This window comes from Helianthus annuus, chromosome 15 (assembly GCF_002127325.2).
Source record: "Helianthus annuus cultivar XRQ/B chromosome 15, HanXRQr2.0-SUNRISE, whole genome shotgun sequence".
Classification (NCBI taxonomy): Eukaryota; Viridiplantae; Streptophyta; class Magnoliopsida; order Asterales; family Asteraceae; genus Helianthus; species Helianthus annuus.
Window position 1 is genome coordinate 137,746,905 of NC_035447.2, and position 13,360 is coordinate 137,760,264.

A 13,360-nucleotide genomic window follows, 5' to 3' on the forward strand; every position below is an offset into this window, starting at 1 on the left:
CTCCTGCCACTGCTCATCAAGCTCTGCTCCCGGCTCCGCAAGGCCATCAAGCAATTCAGGCACCCGCGGTCAACGCCCGAGTTTGCTTCGCATGTGGTGACCCCAACCACTTTGCGAACATGTGCCCCAACAAGGTCGTGAAGCAGGAGCCCTAGCAGCACCAGCAGCAGCCTCAGCAGCAGCAACAGCCTCAGCAACAACAACAAGCCGCACGCGCCAGAACTTTCAACATCAACGTGCGCCAAGCCCAGACCGACAACAACGTGGTCAATGGCACGTTCCTTGTGAATGGTATTTATGCATCGTGTTTGTTTGATACTGGAGCCGATAATTGCTTTGTGTCATTCGAATTTGAAAAGCTCCTTAGTCGTTGTTTTGGTCAAAAATTACCGAAGCAGTTAAGTGATCAAATTAGTTAAGTGAGGTAGTGTGCTAGAAATGTGTGTTAAAAATATTCAAGTAAAGTTGTTTGCAAAAACAGATTCAGGATACGACTCAAGATATAGAGTTGTATCTATGATCAAACAATGAGCAAAAAAGGTAGAGGGTGACACCGGATATACGAGGAAAGCCCTTGATTAATCTAGATCGCCGGCACAAAACCTCGGGAGCTGACAATCGTAGCTGCCTTGTTCTTCAATTGATTCAAATATCAGGATACAGTGCAGGATGTGATGCGGATGAACTAGGTGTTACAAGGTAATTTGAGTACAAGTGTTTGTGTATAGTGATTGCTAGCAGCTAGAATGTAAATTGTGCGAATGGAAAGTGAGTGCCTTAACTTGATCCGATCCATCTATTTATAGTAAAAGAAATGTAACAAACTACCCTACTAAACCGGGATTCGGCGGATATTCCCCATTTGAACGTTGTAGACCTGGTCTTTCGCGTTCAACGTCTCTCACATAACTGGTTTGTCCGAGTCTTAAGGAGAAGAGGTCCACTTGACCGTTAGTGACCCACAACTTCTAACCTACACGTGGTTAATTCAGCTAATACCAGGATATCGCACCAGGATGTTACCAATATCCTGATTCGGTATCCTGACCACAAGTAAACAATAAAAAGCAGAATATTAGTCAGGATATATATATGCTCAGAAAATGACCCATAACAATTGTCCCCAAAATATATCTGTTGGTATACCAATCCAACAGATATATTTTAGAAACTCTATCTCGTAGACCTAGGCAATTAAAACGAGGTGACGTTTGAGATGACATTGTACAACTTCCCATGCTACTTTTACTCTTCACCCCCCTATATCCTGCCTATAATTAGTTGAAATATATCTCATTGTGATTATTACTCTTCAAGCAATTTTCAGGTATTCATCATTTCTTTCATCCTCTGTTTTTCTTTGAATTTCTTATAGTTTACTTGATACCTCTCATGGCATCACGGACAATATCTCACTCGAATGAACCGGTCCCAACCCTCGTGAGTCAAAACCTCATACGAGAACCAGAAAAAGAAATCTGCTCCTTCAACAATGGCGATATCGCTGCTCTGAAGGATTCCCGCGCCTTTCCCGCTGGAACAGTCATTCGCCATTTTGATCGGGAGGTCCGATCAAATGTGTCATCAGACGAGTGGGTTTGCTTTTTTGCCTACCCCTTTTCTTTAGGACTCCAGTACCCATTTCCACCCTTCATCTCTTGTTTCTTCGAGCTCACCAGCCTTAGTTATGCCCAAACTATGCCAATGGTCTGGCGAGTTTTGATGGTGCTTGACCAAATCAAATCTCGTCATTGCCCTGACTTGTGTATTGAAGACCTTCCCATAGAATATCGATTGAGATCTTATGGCAATAGCCGTTTTCTCTTGTTCTCCACATCCAAAAATCCCCTAATCCTTAAAGCCACCAAGAACGAAGATCAGTGGCAACGAAAGTTCTTTTTCGTAAAAAGGGACTCCATCGACGGGGGTTTTGATCTGCCAGTTAGATGGCTAACCAAGGGTAGGATTTAGGGTTTTAGGAATATCCCCAAATATATCCTTAACTGTATTCTAACTGATATCCTAATATTTGTGCAGCAAATTTCAGAGACCTGGCATCCCCAAGTGTAGAATCACAACCCAGGATCAAAGAGATTTACCGACTTCCTGCCGCTGAAAGAACTTTCTCCCTGTCTCTCACAAACTCAAGTCAGAAATCTAGTTCAGAAATGTCTGGTAAGTATACGTGAGCAAATTGACTATAGAATATAAATGACGTGAATTAAACACTTCTCCCTTGACACAGTGCCGGTCATCAACCTTGAAGGCTTCCAACTCGATGAGTTGGATAGTTATTCCAACCTTGCACCCATCAAACAAGAGATCAATCCGAAGCCAGCTGATACTCCAAAGCCCAGCAGCTCAAAGACTACTACTGCTCCCAAATCTCCTCCAGCATCCAGGACCCGGGCCTCCAGCTCCCGGAAGAGGAAGGAAGCAGATCATCCTACTACTCCCCATGTATTCCCATTTGAGAATCATGGGTTCACGGATTCCAGCAAATTCATGACAGGTTTCCTTAACCAGGTTAGTATCCTGACCTATATCCTGCACCATATGCTAATTACAAATGTTAATTTAGGCTGATACCTGTTCCCTTACCTTGTAGGGCGTTGAACACCTGGTATTCCTCTATGAGGACGCATGTGGCTTGAACGTCATGTTAGAGAGCAAACTGAAGAAGGCTGAGGCTACCATCGCAGATCAAGCAGCAATCGCCACCGCCAAATCGGAACACTATGAAGCTAAGTACAAGGCTATGACTCAAGACCACCAGTCTGCCATCCAGAAGATCACCCAAGAGGCTCAAGCTAAGTCCGACGCGGCCCAGGTTCAACATGAGCAAGATATGGCTTCTTACCGGGAGAGCCTTAAGAATTCAGTTATCATCTCCCTCCTCCAGGCCAGACTGAAAATGGCTTACGAGGCCAGGGCTTTGGGCTTTGAATGCCCTTCATGGAATATCAAAGCCTGGGAGATGAAATTGAAGGATCTTGGTGGCAACCCTGTGGAGCCCCCCTCAAAACCTGCTGCAGAGGAACCCGCTAAGGTGACCAAGAAGGTAGATGATGCTGGTGCTATAAAGGATGCTGGTGGAGATGCTGCTGATGAGGCTGGGATGAATGCTGGAGAGGATGCTTCTGGAGAGGACACGATGGACGAGGGAGCTGCCCCCTAAGCGCAACAATGTGGGCGATGATGGATGTATGTGCCAAGGTCGGAGCCCACTTTTTTAGATTTGGTTGTTGTGGTTCATTTAAACAATTTACATTTCCTGTCTTTGAACAATTTATATTTCCTGCATTAGAACAATATGATGACCAAAGGTGGATGGGTCCTGGGTTTCAGGATGAAGCCCTTGGTCATCAGTTAGTATAATTTGTTTTGAATGATGCAACGGTTGGAGGCGGATGGGTCTTGTTTTGAGATGAAACCTTCAACCGTTGCGTAAATATGGTAAAAACTAACTGTGCTTTTGGCGGATGGGCCTCGGTTTGAGGTGAAACAGAAAGCACAACTTTTGTTATGTTAATAATATAACCCTCTTTAGACTTATTTGTTGTCGCCTTTTAAATTTTTGCCATGCATTACTTAGTTTAGATTTTAGCTTTGTAAAATTGGTGTTATCATTTCTGTGAAGATATCCTGATCAATATACTCAGTGATATCCTATGCAGGCTTTCGTAAAATAGGACTTCTCAATATCTAAACAATTCAGACAAAGTTTCAAAATAGTTTAATTTTCAAAATCACAACTAATAAGGTTTTCAAAAGATAATTTACTTAGAATTTATAAACAAATCTAACTCTGACTTTTAAACCCAAGTATCGTATCCCAAATGTTCCAACCAAATATCCTGAATCATATCCCGAGAATTTATTTTGAGAATATATCCTAAAGATATATCCTGATCAGGATACTTAAGCTTTAAACATGGTTTCAAAAGTTCAAACAAGTCATGTAAGATTCGTAAAGGAAAGATCATACCAAGAATATGATGTAACCCTAGTACCGAACTTCAAGCCTTCTTGCAACTCCTTCCACTAAGATGTCCCCAGTCTTAGTATACTAGGTTCAAATTTGATTCTTTGAGCCTTACATAGTCGTCTTAGGAGGAATGTCCCCTGTGCATGAACACTTAGAAAATTTTTGAATATCAGTTCCAACTGTTTAGACAACTCTTGTGTTACAGGGATAAGACCCAAAAATATACTGGAGATAAATCCTTAGTATCCTGGAGATAATCCCAAATTTTCATGCGCTACAGGCAGGAGTGTATAAACTCCAAGACTTAGAAAGGTGATAACCTTTAAACCTCAGAGAGTATGAAAATACTCTTTCGTGAGAGAGGGTGATCAATCCTCATAGACCTTAGGATTCAGGATATAGCCAATAGTAGCGAAATTGTCAGCCACTTTTACATGAACTGGTCCCGCCACTTTGAACTATTCCCGAATAACTTGCGCTCCAGGCGGGGTGTTTAAACGCAATTCAGAAGAAAGGTGAATACCTTTAAACCTGTGAAGGGATCAGGATCCCTTAAACGTGAGATAGGGGGCCAATCCTCTAATCTTTCGAAGTATCCTGAATGCATATCCCGGAGCTACATCCCCAAGCATATACTGCAAAACATCAGTAAACTAAGGTGGGTGTTAGCCTGGCTAACACCCCTCCGATGCTTAAGTTAGTAATGGGTTCAAAACAATATCAAAATTTAATAAAAGAGATAGAATCCATACCATCCTGACTTAGAATTTAAATTCCGTATTCACTTCAAATAGAGTTTTAGATGTATAGCATTCCAGGATCTTGGTAACATATCCCCCTCCATATTCTTGAGTCGGTATGCTCCTTTTCCTGATTCTGATTCAACCTCATAGGGTCCTTCCCATTTTGGAGCCAACTTTCCATCAGCATGATTAGTAGTATTCTGAAAAGCCTTTCTCAATACCCAATCTCTAACTTGAAATCTTCTGGTCCTTATATTCTTGTTATATGCTTTAGATATTCTCTGTTGATATGCTGCCAACCTTAGCCTTGCCGCGTCTCTTATCTCATCAATAGTATCCAGTTCCTGGCATAGGACTCCAGGATTCTGCTCAGGATCCCGGAGGTTGGGTCTCGCTGTAGGTATCACCATTTCTGTCAGGATCACCGCTTCTGCTCCAAACACCAAGGAAAATGGGGTTTGGCCAGTTGCACCTTTTACTGTCGTCCTATCAGCCCACAAAACAAAGGGTAATTCTTCTGCCCATCTTCCTTTTTTGGCTCCCAATCTTTTCTTCAGGTTGTTGACAATTATCTTGTTTGAGGATTCTGCTTGTCCATTCGCTTGAGGATGTACTGGTGTGGATGTGATCATTTTGATTCCCCAACTCTTGCAGAAATCAGTAGTCCTCTTACTTATGAATTGAGATCCATTGTCACAAATTATTTCAGCTGGCACACCAAATCTAGTCAGTATATTCCTCTTTATGAAGGATACTACTTCCTGGTCTCTGACTTGAACAAATGCTTCAGCTTCAACCCACTTAGAGAAATAATCAGTCATTGCCAGCATGAAGACCTTTCCTCTTGGAGCTTTTGGCAATTTTCCTACTATATCCATCCCCCATTTCATGAACGGCCAAGGGGATACAATAGGATATAATGACTCTGCAGGCTGATGTAGTATGTTGTTGTGTCTTTGGCATGCATCACATTTTCGAGCATATTCTGCAACATCTTTTCTCATGGTAGGCCAATAATATCCTGTTCTTAATACTTTTGAAAACAATGACCTGTCCCCAGTGTGGTTACCACAATCCCCTTCGTGGATATCCTGAAGCACTTCTTTGGTCTCGGGATCCTCTAAGCACCTCAAATATGGACCTGCAAGAGATTTCTTGTATAGAACGTTATTTATAATAGTAAATCGTGATACCTTTATCCTAAAGGCCTTAGGATTCTCATCTTTGGGGATGTGTCCTTCCTTAAGATATCTTGTGATTGGAGTCGTCCAGGATCTAGGATCCTCTTTAGGATACTCACCACCAGGATCCTGGACACTTACTACCTCCTTACCCTGAGGATCCGTCGCAGGATACAGGATATGTAATATTGGTATTTGGGTCCCTTCTGGTATCCTGACTGATGATCCCAGATTTGCCAAGGCATCAGCTTCAGCATTGTCCTCTCTTGGTACCTGTTCAAGTGTAAAAACATCGAAATATCCTGCTAATTTTTTGACAATTTCAAGGTACTCGATTAACTTCTCACCTTTAACTGCATAGGATCCATTAAAATGATTAGTGATTAACAAGGAGTCAACATATACTTGCAAATTCTTGATGCTCATATTCTTAGCCAATTCTAATCCTGCAATTAAAACTTCATATTCTGCTTCATTATTAGTGGCAGGAAACTCACATCTAGTAGCCTTGGGTAATATGTCCCCCTGTGGCGATTTTAGTAGTATACCTAAACCTACACCTCTTACATTAGATGCACCATTAGTATATAAAGTCCAGGATTCTAAGTTTTCTCCTAGCTGCTGTACTTCTAGGTCTACTTTATTTTGAATATCACTACTGAAATCAGCCACAAAGTCTGCTAGAGCCTGAGACTTAATAGCATTTCTAGGTTCATATACTAGATCAAAGGCACTTAATTTTACTGACCATTTAGCCATCCTACCTGACATTTCCGATTTCCTAAGCACATTTTTAACAGGATAATTAGTTTTAACATAAATCTTATGTGTTTCAAAATAATGTCTAAGTTTCGTCGATGCCATAACTAGGGCTAATATTAACTTTTCTAGGTGAGAATACCTAGTTTCAGCATCTAATAAACTTTTACTAACATAATAAATAGGATACTGCTGACCTTCATGATCCTTTACCAGGACAGCACTTACTGCATTCCCTGATACTGCAAGATATAGGGATAATGGTTCGCCATCCTCAGGCTTCATCAATAAGGGTGCGGTTGATAGATACTGCTTCAAATCCTGCAATGTTGCTTCATGCTTTGCACCCCATTCGAACTTCTTATTCTTCTTGAGGATATCATAAAATTCCTTGCACTTTTCCGAGGATCTTGAAATAAATCTGTTCAACGCTGCTACTCGCCCCGTTAGTCGTTGAACATCCTTCATGTTTGAAGGTGACTTGATATCTAAGATAGCTTTGATCTGTTCCGGGCTTGCTTCAATCCTTCTTTTAGTCACCATATATCCTAGGAATTTCCTGCCCCACTCCGAAATGGCACTTAGCAGGATTTAGCTTCATGTTATATTGATCCAGGATATCAAATGCCCCTTTAATATCCTGGAGATGATCCTCCGACTTCTTGGATTTGACTACCATATCGTCAATGTACACCTCCATGGTGTCCCCCAGTTTGTCTTTAAACATCATGTTCACCAATCTCTGGTATGTCGCACCTGCATTTTTCAAACCAAAAGGCATAACAGTATAACAGTAAATACCTGTTGGTGTCATGAAAGCAGTATCCTCCTGGTCTGAAGGTTCCATTTGGATATGCTGAAATCCTGAGGATGCGTCCATGAAGGTTAACATCTCATGACCGGTAGTGGCATCCACCATCGAGTCTATATGAGGCAGAGGGAATGGGTCTTTAGGACATGCTTTTTTCAAGTCTGTGTAATCTACACAAACTCTCCATTTCCCATTCTTCTTTTGAACCACAACCACATTTGCTAGCCACTTGGGAAATTTGACTTCCCTGATCATCTTGGACTTCAATAGTCTTTCAACCTCTTCCTGAATAATTATGTTTCGTTCTGGGGCAAACTTCCTTATCTTCTGTTGGACAGGCTTGAATGACATGTCAATACCAAGCTTATGTGTTATAATATCCTTGGAAATACCTGTCATATCCTCATGTTTCCACGTGAATGTCGACATCCTGCATTACAAAAAGTTAGTTAATTGATTTTCAATATCCTGAGGGATATTGGTTCCTACGAGCACCGAGATATCCGGATTATCCTGATCCAGGATCATTTTCTTTACATATGCTCCGAAGCCTCCACGATATCCTGGGCCCGCATCTTTAATTGCTATGCTGCATTAGGCTTAGTTGAGGATTTCATTGAGGATGAGTAACATTCCTTCGCCTCCTTCTGATCACTATCAACCTTGACAACCCCCCAAGGGGTAGGGATCTTGATGCACTGATGATAAGTTGATGGCACAGCCTTCATATCATGGATCCATGGCCTGCCTAGTATGATGTTATAGCAGGATAGGGAGTCCATCACAGAGAAACGTTGTATTGAATTGACCCCTGATCGGAGAGTCGCGCTCCGGTCAAAGATAATATTTATATACCCTAATTACCCTTAACAAATAGCTAGTGGTAGTAAGGGGTCGAACCACGAAGAGTATGTGGTTTGTGTGCGGATTTGATTGAATTATGAATAGATGTTGTCACTTTTATGAAGCTTGCTAAAATATGTTTTTGTGTTTTTGTTTGATTGGAGATGTGAATTATAAATACTAAAAACAAACAATTGCAATGATGTAAATAAAGGTTTTGACAAGATAGAGAAAACAAGGTTCACACCCGGTTCGGTTATTGCAATCCTAGGGTTCTTACAAGTTTTAGATTTAATTCACTTGAATATGTTATTAACGGATTTCTATCATCAAAGCTTAGGTGCCAATTGTTATCAACGCATACACGGACTACAATGCACTTCGTTACTTCGGACAAGTAAAACCTTTTGAATGACAAGGCATAATTGCACAAACTTATTTCGCAAAGTCAAATTTCATAACTCACTCGACAATTCACAAATATAGTTCAAATGCAAGACAATTGTCAATCAATTCAAATACAAATCAAGTTGTCACAAAACCAAACTAAATCATTGTTCAAACCCTAGACTTACAATAACCTACACCGGGGTGAAACCTCCAAGGAATTAGCCGAGCATGATCGAGGAAACTTGATCACCGGATGTTGAAAGCTTGACTTGGATCATCGTAAAGCGTGAAGATGGAATGATGGATGAGGGTTGGAGTTTTGATTGGATGATGATGGTAAATGGATGTGTGGTGTAGTGAATTGATGGGAGGATGGAACTAGGGTTGTTGAAATCAAGAAGAAGATGATGATGCTTTCTTGATTCGGGTGTAGGATGGATGGTAGGTTGATTGGAGATGAGATGATGTAGTGGGTGAATGATGGCTCCAAGACTAAGTTCAAATCTCCAAAAATGTGTAACTCCCGTCTTCAATGAGTTGAGGACCAATGGAAATCGAGCTAGACCCCCAAATAGCAAAAATTCGCGTTTCACAAATCCAGCACCCGTCGCCGACGGGTCTGACCCCGTCGCCGACGGGCTCCCAAAAAGCCTGGTTCGGCCGACGCCTTAAGCGACTGGATACGGGAAAATGTTGCCTACGGGTTTTTCTGGGACCCGTCCGGGACGGGTATACACCCGTCGCTGACGGCCCTTAAAAGTCCAATTCTCCGTTTCTTGTTCCTTGCACTCTCGATTGATCCGTAACGCATCCCGGTGCTCCGGTTTTCGACCCGATGACCCGTAAAGCTCCCGAAAAGCTCCTTAAACTCCATCAAACCTGCAAAACACATTCTTGATTAAAAGTAGGCTATTCGAAACTAAAACATACGTAAAAACGTTAAGTTACACAATAGCAAGCACCGGTTTTCAACCACGTATCACATCCCCACACTTATCTTTTGCTTGCCCTCAAGCAAATCTGTTTTTCACTTTCACGTGGGTCAAACAATGAATATACATCCTATTCCCGAGACAAAGGTTAAGGTCTAATGTCATGCTAAAGTTCAAACTCTTTACAATATTCAATGTATTTAGCGGTAACGTGCTTTAGATACACAAATGGTTACCCAAGATTAACCCGCCCGTAAAACTAACAATTCATGCATATCCCTCACAATGTGCTCTCCACTCGGCTTAAAGTTTGCTAACATGTATAATGTATTAGCTTTTCAACAATTAATCGCTCAAAACCGATTAGAACACGTACCCGCATAGGCTTGCAACTCAATCATCCTCCACTATTGAACACAAATACTAAGCACAAGTCAAAAGGTCTTTGAGGGGTTGTAACGGGGCTAGGCGAAGGGTAGGAATAGGATATTTTTTTAAAATGGCTATGGCGATGAAAAATTCGAACTTTATTACAAAAGACTATCCTAAACAAAAGCAAACTATGAACATCCACAATGGGCAAAAACTTTTGCCTTTTATTCACAAACTACTAGCATATCTTTTTGTGTTTTTCTCACTACTTTTTCATTCTTTTTTTGCAACATTTTCTGAATTTTTTTTTTATTTTTTTATTTTTTATTTTTTTTTATTTTATATATATAAATGAATCACAACTATACAAACTTAAGTGCCTATAATCGAATTTTCATCACACGGGTTTAAAAAGAAAAAAAGGCTTATGGTTATGGGCTAAGTGGGTGATCAAACGAAAGGTTTAGGCTCAAATTGGGCGACTAGGGGACTTGTTTGGGTAAGGATAGATAAATGGTTTAAAAGGAAAAGGTTTACCTAATGCCTTAATCATTCTCGTGCTTGTATTCGGTCTATAGTCTCGAATGTATCAAAAGTTGCAAGTTCTACAATACGCGACTAATGGCCCACTCAAACAAAGAAACATGTGAATGTGCATCTATGATGTATAAAGAGCTCAAACCTCACGTATAAGGGTATGATATGTGATATGCATACATTGCTAGTTCCTTGGGCGAATTATTCTCAAATAACCACCCGCTAAATACCCGATATGCTTATTAATTTGAACTTGACCATGACAAAAGACCAAATGGCTTGTGACATCCCTCGTTGACTTGGTTACTTGTGCTTTTGAGATTGCTTTGAAAACAAGATATTTTTGAAAAATTTTTGAAATTTTCCCCCATCCCCACACTTGAGGTAAACATTGTCCTCAATGTGTAGTATTTAAATGAACGGGTCAAAATCGAAAATTTTTACTACTCCCCCATCCCCACACTTGAGGTACATATTGTCCTCAATGTGTAAGAACTAGAGTTTGTAAAGCACAAGGGATATGACACGGCTAACCTCCCCAAAATTACACCCCGGAAAATAAAATACAAAATACAATCCACTTATTTGCTAACTAAAAATCAAAGGTAAAAAGAAACGTATGCACCTGGTTTTTCGCTAGTTCCTCGTGTGCTCTTCATCTTTTCAACCAAGCGGTCGTCTCACGAACATAGTGTACCTACAAATCTTAACCCTTGTGTAGAAGCATGCTTCTCACAACCATCAAAATTTGTTAATTACCTAGTTCTACCACTTTTATGAAATTATTACCAAGCCATACATTATTGTACCTTTGACTTTATGTGGAAAATATTTTACAACAACAATAAACCTAACTCACTTTCGTAGGAATCACGACGGCATTTAGCATATGCACGCAAGCCCTTTAAACCTCCCGATAGCTCGGGAGGACGAGTAGGTCTCGTGAGGGTTATATAGGGAACACACCCACAAAGTTCATTTAACTAGGCAATAATTAAATAAAAACAAAAAGAAATAACGGAAAATAATATACAACAACAACAACATAAAACATACCATACCTCTACCGCTGATATCGCTCATTTGGATCCATGGGCGGGTTGGGTTGGTATGGATAACCAGTGAGGGCCTCGAACATCTCCCTATAGTTATCTAAGGGGCTTTGCTCCCCTTGGGCGGTGGTTGGTACGGGATTGGAACGAAGCTAGACCCTACCGCTTCGGGCCAATGCGGAGTCGGGTCGGATGGGCCTTGAGGATAGGGAAGATCGGAGTAATTTGTCCACCCCGAGTGCTCGGCGTAGGGGAGGCCGGCTTGGTAGTCTCTATGGTGTCGCTCCTGATCATGCAACACTTTGGCGTTATTAAGCGCCATCTGTTGAGAGACGTACATGGCACTCCAACGGCGGCGGTTCAATTCTTCTTCTTGTTGTCGACGCGCCGCTTCCGCTTCTTCCCATGCCCGCCTTCGGGCTGCTTCATCCTCCTGTTGCTTTGCTAACTGTTCCATGTGTGATCTTTGCATGGCTTGGAACAGTTCTTGCTCTTCCATGAACTTATTCATTCTTTCACGTTGGGCTCCTTGAGCGTCCCAGTATTCTTGCATTGAAGCTCCGTAAGACCCTTGCCAAGCTTCTCTCCTTTGATTGTATTCCCGACCTTCTCCTATACACGCGGAGACATTATCATATATCTCCTGTTGCCCCCTGTCAAAGTTTTTGTAGGAGGGCACCCGTCGTCGGGTCACAAAACCTGCCACCTCAGCGTTGATCTCCCTATGTGGCCGCATGTAACGTTGCCTTGGTCTTTGTGCATCGGAGGGTTCAGCTTCCTCCTCTTCTTCCTCCATCTCCACATCTTCTTCCTGCACGGGTGGTGCCCCGGAAGTACGAACCTCAAACTTGTTCCCCAAATCATCGGTCACCACATACCTATTTCCCGAAAACTTGACCTCTATACTCCAATTTTTCTTCATGTAACCCCAAGTAAATTCCTCCACTGGCTTAGAGACCCATAGTGCTTCCGAGGGTAAGCAATTCTGCTGCACAAGCATGGCACTAATGAGGCGTGCATACGGAATAAACCGCCTCTGAGACGACTCCCTGGTAGCCCATGTGTTCATCATGACTATGTGCCTCCACGACAGTGTCGGGGTCCCATACAATAAGGCATGCACCACCCTGCAATCACTTACTCTCACACCCCCACGATCACCAAATCTTGCTAAAATGTTCTCAACCGAGATCCCTTGAAGGATCTTTCCCTCGAGCGACATATGCTTCCGTTTCATGTCACCCCCTGGGTGGGTTGGCAAAATAACATCTATCAATTGATCCATATCGTTGATGTTCAAATGATTATCCAAAAAATTCTCAATGGATGGGTAATCATAGGCTTGTACCCCCAAAGAGTCAAACCCAGCAATACGATTCATAGTTTCGAAAGACATCGTCATGTTTCCTCGAGATGTCTTCCCCACTAACTTCCATTGCGAAGGGGATTCATTCTTGTTTACAAGCTTCAAAGTGGACAACCACTCACATACTTCCGACAAGTAAATCCGGTGAGTATTGTCTTCACACCAATCCAAAACGCTCTCCCATCCCAACCTCTCAAACATTTGTACAATCCCGATTTTTCGGAATTCTTCTACATTCACGGTCCGTTCACATATCACTCTTGTTGGAACCGACGTGTTCACCCCGTTTGTCATCTTCCATTTCCACAACTTAGCTTCCAACTTTCTATCTTGGTAGCTCGACAACTGTTTGTTCTTCTCGTCATCCCAAATTCTGGCATTTTGAC